Source organism: Cupressus sempervirens, chromosome 3 (genome assembly GCF_028749045.1).
Source record: "Cupressus sempervirens isolate cs-2001-9-10 chromosome 3, ASM2874904v1, whole genome shotgun sequence".
In the NCBI taxonomy this organism is placed as follows: Eukaryota; Viridiplantae; Streptophyta; class Pinopsida; order Cupressales; family Cupressaceae; genus Cupressus; species Cupressus sempervirens.
Genome location: NC_143120.1, coordinates 299,951,395 through 299,965,420, shown reverse-complemented (window position 1 = coordinate 299,965,420; position 14,026 = coordinate 299,951,395).

Genomic DNA, 14,026 nt, shown 5'->3' with positions numbered 1-14,026 from the left:
TTATGTTATATGTATTCAGATAGTTCAGTATTTTAATTTGAATGGGTGAATATGTTATGGTATTTCAATAATGCAATCAATTATATTTTATCAAGTGAATAAATGGAAAATTTAACTAAAATAAGAATGTAGAATGTTCAGTCAATTGATTATGCAATTTGGTTTATATATGTATACATGCGATTTTATAGAGTTACTGATATTTGAATTAAGTGTGCAAGAAGTTTCCATGGAAATTATCAAAGAAACAGTGACCAACCATATGTGCAAACTATAAAACCAAGGTTGAATCTAATGAAGAGATTCAAACCTCATTTTTAAGTGATTTAATTCATGATCATAATTTGTATGTATGAATTAGGTGTTTTCACTATGTAATTAGTGGCATGTTAATGTTGTATAATATTATTTCACAGTGTCACTTAACACTTGTCATGTGTTTATGTAACATGTCTACTAAGTTTGGAAATGTAACCATATACCTTACTGACCCATTAGGAACTTAATTAAACCCCTTTGATTTCGAGATACTTATAAAGTCCCACCAATTAGGTTATTTGAATTCAAATATTTCTAGTCACTTCTAAAGGCCAAAAATTTGTACTAGGGGGCAATTTTAGTAAAATACAAGTACCTAAGTGTTAGGAGGATGGGTTAGGAACATTTCTAACACTACTAGAACCCTCTAGTAGCCTTGGTGACCCTTTTAATATCTCATTTCCCACATGCTGCGAAAATTGAGTGAGTGTTGACCTTTTTCCCAAACCCACAGTCCTTTCCAATCTTGCATTTATGATAGGTGACAAAGGAAAAGCCAAAGAACTTAGGGGTCTTTTCTAAATTTAATATTGGTAGGAATTTAGGACTTAAAATCCTTTTTAGAGGGCCTTTGAGGAGTTAGAGGGTGTTCACCCATTCTCTACTTTTAGAGACATTAGGGTTTTGGATTGAAGGAAGCAAAAGAAGGATTAGACTCTTCTCAACCATCATCTTACCATCACACTTGTGAAGGTTGGTCTCCACCATTTCCATGGAATTTTCATTATTGTTGTAAATAGGTTAGTATGTTATTTCATTCTCTTGCACATGTGATCAATGTATTTGTGTTTTTTTTATGTAAGGGAATGGGATTTTGGGTTTTATTTCATGCTTATTGTGTTCATCTTTGATTTGAATGAGGAATTTTTGTGAAGGTTGTAATGGCATTACTCACTCTTGGATAGGAAATAAGTGACCAAGTATGGGGTAAGGGGTTAGTTGGACTCCATGGAAGTGTAAAGTCTCTTATCATGGAGAGAAGAAATGCAAGGTGTATGGGCACTTGCATGCTAATGTTATTGATCTTATTTTTGAGGAGATAACGAGGAGAAAGTAATGAAAGTTTATGTGAATTCTAGCCTTGGAAGGGCATGGTTATTGTATGTTTTACATTTGGCAATCTCCTACATGGTACTCTACCTTCACCCCTTTTTTATGGGATCAAGGTAAATCCCATTGTGAAATCCTTGGATGGGTATTTTTGTTGTTTCGTATGTTGTTTTAATTGGACTTGGTTGTCACCCATTGGTTATTGGTTCTCCTAGCTCGGTGGGTGGTCTCCTTGAGACCTAGATTGGGAGGTGAGCTCCCCATGGTATGTCTTATATTTATTTGCATATTTTATGGATTCAAAGGTGGGAGTGAGCTTCTAAATTGATCTTTTAATGATTTTCTTATGTCACTTGGTGTTGGGAGAAATTTCCATGGTCATGTATCTTCTAGTTACATTGTTGGATCTTTGAAATGAAAGGAATGTTTGTAGTGTTATTGCAATATGTTGAATTGATTAAATATAAAATTGCATATCCAAATGAGAGGGAATGATAGATTATCATGTGAAGAAAGATTTAGTGAATTGATGTAATAAACCAATATTTACCTTCATGATATTCCCAAATCTCAAGTTGAAATAAAAGATATATTGTTCAAATTGTTGAATCATATCATTTTGTGAATCCTTTCCTTTGTAATATTGTTATAGTAAAGAAAGAATGAAAGAAGACATTTTTAAATAGTTTCATTAATTTTCAATATAGATTAAAGTCCAAATTTAAAATGAATTAGATGGTTCATGTCATAAGCAACATTCAAATTGTTACACTCATAGCTTCAATTAAATTTAATCCAATAGATCAAATGGACTATGTAGGGTTTTCTACTTGATTGATTAGATTCCTTGGGTAGCATGTGTAAAAAAATCCTATAGTTAAATAATATGTTGTCTTTAAGCCCTAGAAAATCCAAAAAACTCCCCCTTAAAACCATTGAACAAAGAGAAATGTACTCCTAAGAAATAACTTCTAAGATATACAATTTACCCATACATATTTTGGGAGAGCATATTAGCTCTCTAGAAAATGTATAGAGCAACAATTAATTTACCCTTAAGTTTTCTTTTTGCGATGGAGAATATCCTTCCTAAAGATTTCCATCTTAAAAATAAAATGATTATATAAAATTTACATATATAAACATGACTGAAAAAAAAAAAAGATCTCTTTCAAAAAAAATCATCATAATATAAACATTAGTCTTAAAAGGCTAGTGGGGTGTATGGGATGTGACCCACATGGGGCCCACGCCCCACCCACTACATCATCCTCTTAGATTCATGATGGCCAAGGAAACTTTGAATGGTAAATAACCTAACTTTGCATTGGAATGAGCCTTTATTTCGTGAGCCCTCACTTTCCTTAACACCACTACTCACCCTTACCTTGTGTGAGCCTCCATATAAGCTTTTACCCCCACCTTGGTGCATTGTCCCATGCATCCAAGTGGACCTATAGTCATTAAGTTTGGAGTAAGGGACACTTATAATGAAAACTTTATGGGAAGGGACTTGGATAGTTAGGTTCCCTTCCCCAAACCCCCATACACCTCACTTGAGAGCTCATCACTCCTCACTTAGCCTCCTCTCTCTTCCATGCTTAGAAAAAATGCATACAAACATGGGTCATGTGCCACCCTTTATTGGGCAATGTCAGCTTTGGAAGAAGGGGCCACTTGCCAAGTGGGGAGGATTAATAGTGTAGTTAGAAATACTAGGAAAGGGCTTAAGGGGAGTTGATAGGTGTTAGGATAGTTAAGTATGTTTTAGAGTTAGTTAATTTAGGAATTTAAATTGAGTTCAGTAAATGGAAAGTGTGATTAGAAATTTTTAATCATGCATTAGATTAGGATAGGGAAAAGTAAGTGTTTAAGGAAATTTCTTTTATTGGAAAGTTTGCAGTATCTAGGTTAGTGTTAGTTGATAATATCATGTTTAATATTTAATTGAGTTAGGATTTACTAATTAAGTGAGAGATAATTTTTAGTGGTTTCAAAGTATGTTTAATGTTCCTTGGTTGAAAGTATGAATTGTGTTGGTTAGTTTATAGTAGTAAATATTGTTTTTGATGTTTGATAATAGGATTATTTTAAAGGGTTGTAGTAGTATAGTTGTATATAGTTAGTGATATGTTATCGTTATAATGAGTAGTTAAGTAGGGGTTTAGAGTGTATAGATTTGTTCTTAATGGTGATTATTATTGTTTTGCAATGTAATTTATATGTATAAGATATAATGGAAGGAGTTATAGGGCCATGTGTGAGATTTATGATTTAGTTAGGAATTTAATGTATAGTAGTTTTGTTTTGGATTTTTAAATATTTTTGTGATGAAATTTATATTAGAACTTATGCACCTAAATTTAATTAGGATTTATACATGGAAGATTGTTAGTGCAAAGTTTATTATTAAAGGTTAGGTGTGCTATGAGTTAGATTTGACTGCATAACTTGATAAGATGTGTCAAGTTACAGTAGAAGATGAATTAGATGTCATAAATAGTTTAATGGTAAATGTTTAATATTTTTTATTATTTATAAATAGGTTCATGATAATCAAAATTAAGTATTAGTATGTTATGATAGATTAACCTTTAAATGCAAACTTAGATTCTCTTAAAGATTGACTTAGTATAATGAAATGAATATAAGGTATCATATAAACCTAATGGAACTTACGTTATTGATCAAATAAAATATTGTGTAATGCAATTTAATTAAGGTTGGATTAACTATTAATTAGGGTTAAAACTTGAATATACCAATATTGTGGTGTTTTTCTGGCTTCATGTCAGAAATGAGAACATGTGAATCAAACCTCACTAAACTAAACCTATCCAATTTGAATTCAACTTAAGGACTTGGAAATCCTAAAAAAATTCTCAAGTATGATGGCATATCTTAGCACACATGAAAACTATTTTTAATCAATTGACTTAATCAACTTAAACTAAGTGTTCCTATTCTAGAAATTATAGTTTTGAACTAGTACAGTAAGTTTGGGTACCGACTCTACATCCTTGTGTAATGTTATCAAAGTTCAATTGTTACTTAAAAACTTGTGACCCGAACTCACTTTATCACATTGTCATCTTTTTGCAATGTATTCGATGTTAGTATGCATTTCACATGGTTGTTATTACCTTTTAAAGAAAATGTTGGTGTTTTTTTTCCCCTATTTTTTGGGCATGACACCTCTTTATAAGGAGGTGCAAGGTTTTTTGAAATCGAAGAAGATAAGAGGTAGATTTTGGAGGAAGCTAGGAACATATTAAGGGGAGATGTTACTAATTGATTAGAGGGTTCCCCATTTACTAGTTTGATTTTAGATGACCTTAAAGGCTTCGTCTCTCTCTTGTTTTAACAGATTTAGTTCCCATGATTAAATACATGAGTAAATCCCTCTTTTTCTCAATATCTATTTGAACATATCATTATATGTATAACGCCCCGCCAAGGGATCCAAAGGAATTAACCTAAAGTTTCACTAAGTTTGCTAAACATTTTTCTTTTTTAAAAGTAAGAAAGTATAACATACACATCAAACACATAGTAGCGAAAGCAATAACATGTAATCATCAAAAAACATACATCACAAGTTACATTCCTTAAGGATCCCAAGATGTTGAGTCACATTTAAATTTAATTAATTCTAAGTCTAACAACTACCACATACATATGAAAGAATAATCAGAAAGTCCAATGTCCATAATATACATTTGTTCCGAATGCCTCTTGGAAAATTAATTCAGAATGCTCAATCATCCACTGTACATGTCACAGGGTATGAAAAGCTTAAAAGAATATACATATGTAAAGATAAAGATACATCATCCTCAAATCCATGATACAAAGTACAGTAAAATAAATGAAATCATCCACCATACATGATACATCAATACATCCATAATGATAAAACATCCATGAACAGAATGAAGGTAAATGCCAACCAAGAAAACTCCAGTCACGGTGACCACAGAATGGATCTCAATGGTAAGAGTAAAAAGCACTACCACCCGACCGTGTGGAACCTAAATGGTCCACTCCCACCGCGTTGAGGAGATATTCTCAAGTCCCAAATAGGATAACAAAACCTATAATCATAAATACTCTCTAAGTCCAGAAAATCCTATAAGTATGCTAACTCAAGGGTTCCTAAAAAGATCGACATCTAAACCCAAAGGCACCACAAAGACACGTAGGAAACCACCTATGCAAGCGAGAAATTGTCATCGCAAAAGTCATGTCAGAAGTTACCCGAGAAATCCTTGAGGAATCTCGGGTCCCCTGTGATCCTGCAGCCACTAGTATCCTCTCATACTGACGAGGCATACTACGGAATGCAAGGTCGTAACCAAGTGTTCTCTCTACCCCATCCTAGTCTATACTAGCACTCAAGGCATGGGAGAGAACATACGGTTATCTTATTAGATTCATTTAAGTCAGTATTTAGATGAGATGTTTTCACTTATTAAAACAACTTACCATGAGTTACCCTGGCAGCCACTTAGGGCCCTGGCCCCCATCGCAAGCCACTTCCTGACACTACACATAGATAACCTACCCTAGGCTCATGAAATCACAAATCACAAATATCACCTCAGCCCTATACAAGCGACTAGAAAACATCAAATGATAATCATAATGATCACAACAGTTCTCTATCAACAACTGAAGGCATCAATAATAAGTCACAATATCCAATGGTTCTCCAACGACCAACCAACAAGTATCCCAATAATAGATCACAATATTGATCGAAGACTCCAAAATGGTTAAGTCAAACATGTCACAACATGATATCATCAAGAACAAATCACTTAAAGCACCTCAACTTCACACAAGGAAATTGGAAAGCAATAACAACTAGTAAAGACATCCATAATAGAGCATAGCATCACATTACCAAGGTCAAGTATAAAGATCGAGAACAACTCACCATAGCATCACATTCACAACCCCGAGCCTCTAGTAACATCCTAAGACTGGTCAACATCTAATCAACTCCAAAACATAGATAACATAAACAAAACAATACAGTTCATAGTTTGGGTTGATTTTCAAAAAAAACATAACAGGGTTAACAGTAAAGTTCAGTTTGCATTTCAAAGTACATTCTAAGTACATGAGATTCTCCGCTTAATTTACAAGTCAACCCATAAATTCATTGGCTCAACAATACATATAAGCTTATCCTTAATATTAAATTTACTATCCTAAAATAATTTAGGATTAATCTTTAATTAAATCAAATATAATTAAATTAACTAATAATTTATTTAACTATTATTCATGAATTAATAATTTATTTAATTATTAATTAATAATATAACTTAATAATAAAATTTTGATTTAATAATAATATAAATTTATTAATAAAATTATTAATAATTAATATTATGAATTTAATATTATTTAAAATACCATAAAATAATATGTTTTGAAACGCATGTAAACGAAATGAAAATAAAAATAAAAAAAAGGAAAGCCTTTTTACAAAGGTTGTCGGTGTCAAAGCTGCAGTACCTGCTTTGCAGGGCCTGCGGCGGTCGGGTACAAAGTACCCTGTCGTCGCAGTACCTGCGACGCAGGATACTGGTCGCCGACGGCGACAGGGGGTGGGGCACGGGGTAAATCCCTCCCCCCCTATACCTTTATTTATTATTTTTTTTGTTTTATATATATTATTTCATTATTTTTTTAAAGAACTTCTAAACTTAATTTTAAAATCGCCCCTTTTAAGAGAAATTGTTTTATTTATCAAAACCAATTTTCAATAAATTAGATTTTAATAATATATATTTGTTTATATATATATATATATTTATTTATTTATTTATTTATTTATTTATTTATATATATATATATATATACATTTATATTTTATAAACATTCACGAATATATTCTGATAGAGAAAATAATATTAACCATTCAAATTTCAATCTACAATTTTCATTTATAAGTTTAAAATTTAACCCTTCACCGATTAAATTCAGATTTCTTTAATCTATCAAATAAGAATTCTTGATCACTCTTCTAATTTTTTTATGTATGTTGAATATATTGATAAGCATTTAATAATTTACAATATCGAAATATTTAAGCTTTCATCACAGAGAATTTAGTTATACAATTCGCAGGCACAAAGAAGACAGGAAAGGATAATTGCGTATTTAATCGATGATCAAAACACAAGACCCTACCTGATCCTGATGCTAATATGCAATCCCAAGAACTGTAAGAGAATTCGCTCCTCTTCAATAATCTTCTTCCGAAAATCTTTCTTGGAATTAGCCTTCTGAAATTCGCTTCCAAAAGTTGTCTCCCAAAAATCCCCGTCCAAATTTGTGTTTCCTCAAAAATGAGCCCCCAAAGTTGTGATAAGAAGTTTTCTCCTCAAATCGGGGCACTGATTGTGCATTCACCCAAAAAGACTCTTTGCACAACTGAGTTAACTCAAAATTAACTTTTATTATCTTTTCTTTTATTTTGCATTCATCTTTTCATGCACATTAAGTTGAATTATTAAATAACTTTAGTTAATATTCCACTTGACTTATATTTTAAATTAATTTATTACTTTAAATCTCATGTGCACTTTATGAAATTAAAATAACATTATTATTTTCTATTATTTTATCTTTTAATTTATTTCTCATATTTAAACTCATGCTTAGATCATGCAATCTAGAACCCTTTAATACTTTAATATCTTTCAACTTCTAATTTATTTTAGAAACTTAATTGATAACATATTTAATTAATTTAAATAACCAGTCTCAAGGGGCTGGAAGTTCTAAAAATTCTCCTAACTTCTCTAAGGGTAATCAGGAGAAGCCGGGAAGAAAGTTCTTCCATGGTAACAGTGGTGGTTCACAGTCAGGGAACTATCGCAACTGGAAGCATAGTATGCGCAACAGGTTGGATCGAGTTCCTCGGGCTCTCAGCGAGGATGCTAGTGTTGGTAGTTTTGATCAGTCGCGTGCACCTGGAACTCAGGAAGGCTTTAGTGGAGATTGCTACTTTTGTGGACAATATGGTCATAGAGCGACCAATTGCCCCGATCGTGGACCTTAGTTCTGTGTTGATTCATGTTTCTTAGGAGTGGGCTTCCCGGAGTAAGCCTAATTCTAGGGGGGTTGGATGTAGTGCCTACCCCTAGTTCGCATTTTTGTTATCATTATCAAATTCTTTTAGGTTGATTTTATGCTTTGATTAGCTTTAGAGATACTAGATTTGTAATATCATGATATTATTTCATGACTTTGATTACAAATGTATCAGTTATTATTGCTTAGTTGATTTCATTCATGTGTCGTTAATGATGTCTTAATGATTCCTAATTAGTAAATGTGGTTTCTTTTGTAACAATGTTAACGCGATGTCTTTAATGATGATTATGTTGTATTGATAGAGATGCATTATTACATGTGCACATTTGATATTAAACTTGTGATTTTTATGATACTTACCCCATACTTGCATGTGTATGGTGTGCGTGTTTATTTTATCTTTCTGTCTGAAGTGTTTGATATGGTTAAGGGAGGGAGTCGTAGTCACCTGCTAGTCAGGATCTACATGATGAACCACTCCCTGCCATTGTCTGTTTAGTTTAGATATATTATATACATGTACATGCTCGTCTTTTATGCAGGATGCAGGTACCGAGCATCGACTTCCCTGAATTGCCAGGATGAGCATGCCCTATTACAAATACTCAAATAGTGAGAATGGGAAGATAATGATCAGGTCCAATCCTAGCCATAAGCCTATAATACTTGTCCTGCAAGGAGGACTCATAACAAACTGTCTACCCTTTTTAAACCCGTGAGTATTTTGTGCGTATGTTGTTTTGTGAGTCTTTGATGAATTTCTATTAATTAAGTCTAATTAATAGATTAAATTAATAATTTAATTTAATGGAAAATTATTATGATATTATGAATATTTAGTTATATTTAATTAATTGAGAAATTAATTAAATATAAAGAATTAAATTGAAGATAAAAGTTTTAAGATTAAATTTAGAACGTGATAATATTTATTTAATTTAATAATAATATATTTAGAGTTCATTTTTAAATAAATGCTAAATATTATTGTTATTTAAGTTAATAAATATTTATCAAATTAAACGTTCAAAAATATATTAAAAGGAGAAAGATATTAAATTATGAAAAAGATTTAAGTTCGCATGAATGAGTTTAAAATATAAGAGATTAATTTAAAAGATAAAATATGTGAACTTGATTAAGATATTTTATTATAAAGTGCACATGAGATTAAAGTTATAAATTAATTTAAAGTGAAGTCAAGTGGAAAGTTAAATAAAGTAATTTAATGATTCACTTAACGTGCATGAAAGGAATAATAAAAGAATATCTTAATTAAAAAAGAAAATTAATTGTGCATGAAAGAATTAATTAAATAAAATAATTATAATTTTAGAGTTGTGGAGACAGAAACCCTAAAAGGTAATTAGATTCTATATTAGAAGGTTTCGAGTCATTATTGCACACACAAATTTCAGGACACACACAGGTTTGAAGAGAAAACCAGAGGGTTTGGAAAAGAAGGGAAGTTTTTCGTAGCTTGAAGGGTTTCACTTGCAATAGGAATCTTTATCTAGCTGCCACGGTTTAGCATCAGATCCAGGTAGGATCTCGTGGTTTAATTGTATAGTAGTTTTGCTCTTCAAATTTCTGTCTGCTCCGTGTCTTTTGTATGTGTTGTTTTTCTGGAATGCAATATTGTTCTTGTTTGAGAAATATCTGTACATGGCTTAGATGGATACCTTGTTGAGTTTATTTTAGAGGATTGTATTTGAATAAGAAATTAATTAAATATGAGAACCTATTGGATATTGAAATCAAGCTTGAGATTTAAAAAGATAAACGCCCTCTTTCAATAGATTTTAAGGACAAAAATTAATTTGGGAGAAAGTTTGAAATGAAAAGAAAATTTTGAATTAGAAATTTTAATTGGTTAAATTTGGTTTTCTTATTAGAATAATAATGTACATGTTATTAAATATATATATTATCATGGAGTAGAATGAAATGAGTATCATAAATTTTAATGAAATAAAATTTATAAATTATAAAACAATTCTTAATCTTCATATATAATGATTTACAGAAAATATATATATGTATGTATATATATATATATCACTTTACATTTTAAATGAAATGAAATTTTTTTAAAAAAAATTTAAAATATATATATATATATATATATATATATATATATATATATATATATATATATATATATATATATATATAACAATTACCTTTCTTCACTTACCTACCCCTGGCGGCACTCCCCATGAGTTTGCAGGAATCGCAGTGTACTGCGATGCATTTGGGGCGGCGTTATTAAAACTGTTGCACAGTTTGGCTTTTAAAAGCCTGCGGCAACCTTTTTAAGGTTGACCGTAGGGCTATATAAAGCCAGCGGCTTTATTATATAAAGTGCTTTTTTTTTTATAATTTTGTTTTTAATTATAATTTTATTATTATTAAATTTTAATTAAATTAAAATTTTAAATTATTAAATTTATATTATATTAATTTTAATTTATTAAATGATTTTTAAATCATTAAATTTAAATCATATTAATTTTTTTTATATAAATTATTAAATTTAAATTGTTAAGTTTAGATTATGGTAAATTTAAATTATTATTTGTTAATAATTTTATTGATAAATCTTATTAACATTTAATAATTTAATTAATGATAGTAATATAATTGCTATTTCATTTGAGATTGTTAAATAATGGTAATTATTTAAGAAGATGTGAATTGATTTTATTACTAATTAATGACATTAATTTTTAATAAAATCGCAATTATTTTACTCAAAGATCAATAGGTATTGCTTTAATAATTTTAGTAAATAGTTATGCTAAATTATTACTAAAAATTGATTTAAATCAATTAGGGGTAATTCTATACTTTATTCGAATAAATGATTGGGTTAAGTTATAAGGGCGATACTGAGAATCTTGTATACTTGAAAACGTACATTGAAAACAAAACTGAAACTTTACTTGTAACTCAAACTATAAAACTATATTGTTTTGCTTGTATGGTCTATGCTTTGGGATTTTGGAGTCATTTAGATGTCGACCAGTCTAGAGAGTACACCAGAGGTTTTGTGAGATTTCTTTTATACTAGTTATGTGATTGGATGTCATGATGTGTTCTATGATGCAAATTGAAAATTATGTTTATGAGATGTACTTTCTAGAGCATTTATGTGTACTTGGGTTTGGCGAACCAACTTATTTTTGGGTTGCCTGTTAAAGAACCGAGTTTGATCTTTATGAGTGTTGTGGTATGGGACACAACTGTGTTTTTTATGTGCTTAGGAGAGGTTGTCTAGGTACGTGACTTGGGAGTGGCTTGCATAGGGGTCCGGGACCCAAAGTGGTCAGTACCAGGGTAACCTAATGCAAGTTATGTAATAAGTGATAAACTAGTAATTAAAACTTTTGGGGGGAAAACACACTAAAAAGATAAGTTAGAGATTTTTGATCTACCCATGCCTTGAGTGCTTGTATAGACTAAGGATGGGAATGAGATGAGTGCCTCGTCTTCTTGAGAGGGCTTTCTAGTTTCCATATGTGTGATGTTGAGGGTCTGGGGTTCAGAGTAACCAGTCTAGGGTAACTCAACGCTTGAGGGTCCGGGGTCTATTTAGAGATCAGTCCAGGGTAACTCAAGCAGCCATGTGATGACACTCCCTAGTATGTAGCCTGAGTCTCCTCTGTAGATTTGTGTACCTCTGGTGATGTACTTATTGTTGGTGGTGTACTTATTGTTGGATGTGTTTATAATGGATATTTACTTTCATTGATGAGGATTGATGATTCATGATGTTATACTTTTGATGTGTGGCTTTTGACTTGAGGTGATTATCTCTCGTTGACTTTATCTTATGATCTTGGTATTTGGTTTATACTTGGTTCGTGTATGATGTTTGGTTATGTGGTGTCGGTATTGGTTTGAGTGCTCTTACTTTTGGATTATTTTATCTTCTTGAGTAGCATGTGTTACCTTTGAGGTAGTTTTGGCTATTAGGGGTACCTTGCCTAGAAATGTTTTATGTTTGATAGTTGTTTGTGGATCGTTCATTATCTTCCCTGCACGGTGGGAGTGGAAGCCTGACTAGGTAACCACGCGGTCGGGAGGTAGTGCCTTCTTACCATTTGGGTTCCCCCTTTACATTGACAGCTGTTGGATGTTCATTGTAGAAGATGTACCTTTATCATTCTTATTTCTTATCTTGGAGACTTCTTTTCTGATGATGTATATATGTTATCATGTATTCTGATTTATTGTATCTATTTTCACATACCCTGCGACATGTGCAGTGGATGTGATTTAGTGGATGTACTTTCATTGTATTAGATATACTTATGCTTTGCTTATGCGATTATGTATCTGTTATTTCTTTATGATCATGAGACATTGTACTTGGAAACTTAAACTAATTAATTTAAAATTATTAAATGTGACTCAATGTAAAGGAACCTTTGAGGAATTGAAACTATATCTGTAATTGATTATGTGTATTTGATGTGTATGTTCATGTTGCTTTTGCATTAACATACACATCAAACACATAGTAGCGGAAGCAATAACATGTAATCATCAACAAACATACATCACAAGTTACATTCCTTTGGATCCCTTGGTAGGGCGTTACAATATGCTTGCTATTACATATTCATATATATCTATCATATTTGTGGGAAAGAACTAGATTACATGAAAAAAGTTTACAAATTAGTTGTGATATTTTTTTGATTCACCATAGGAATAAGTAATTGTGTATTCTAATCCTAGTCAACCAACAATTACATTAACTGGTGCTATAGCATATACCAAAATGTTGTTAGCTTGCAGGCAAGACTATGTCTATTAGCACTACTTGGGTAAACAAATATTATTATGACTCTTTCTTTTTGTAAAACCAATTTTGGTAGGTGTAGAAAAAGAATATCGAGTGAAATTAAGTTTTATGCTCAATTGGTTACTTTTAACACTCATCTTGAAAGATCTTACCATCAATTGCCATGAATACCTTACTCATTGGTCAATGGTCACCTAGTTTTCTTTTCTTGAAACCCATTTTATTTTTTAAGCACCCATTAGAGCTATTTATGTGATGATGATGTGAAATGTGTGAATGAACAACCTAGCAACATTATATGCATAGTATTCAATAGAAGAATTTTTAGTTTTTATAGTCATATCATTCAGTGGTATATGGAACCCTTATGGTTACTTTTTTGTTGATGAATTTAATGCATGAGAAGTCTTATATTATCAAAGAAGAATTTTAACCATTATTATCATTATGGTGGAATTATAACTATTATTATTATTATTGTAATGGTTGAATAATGGTTATTGTAATCTTGTTTCAAGTAAGGTCTCACAACCTTCGATTGACATCTACACAATATCCTAGTAGTAATTGTAAGGCTTCTAGAAATGCAATGTTAGCATAAGAATGATAGATAAGAAGTATAGTTGTTTTCACTTACAATAATTCTCTCAAGTAAGATAGAATGTAATGAGTTGATTGTTAAATATTTTACCTTAGATAAGTAGTAGATCAAAGAATGATGACATACGATTT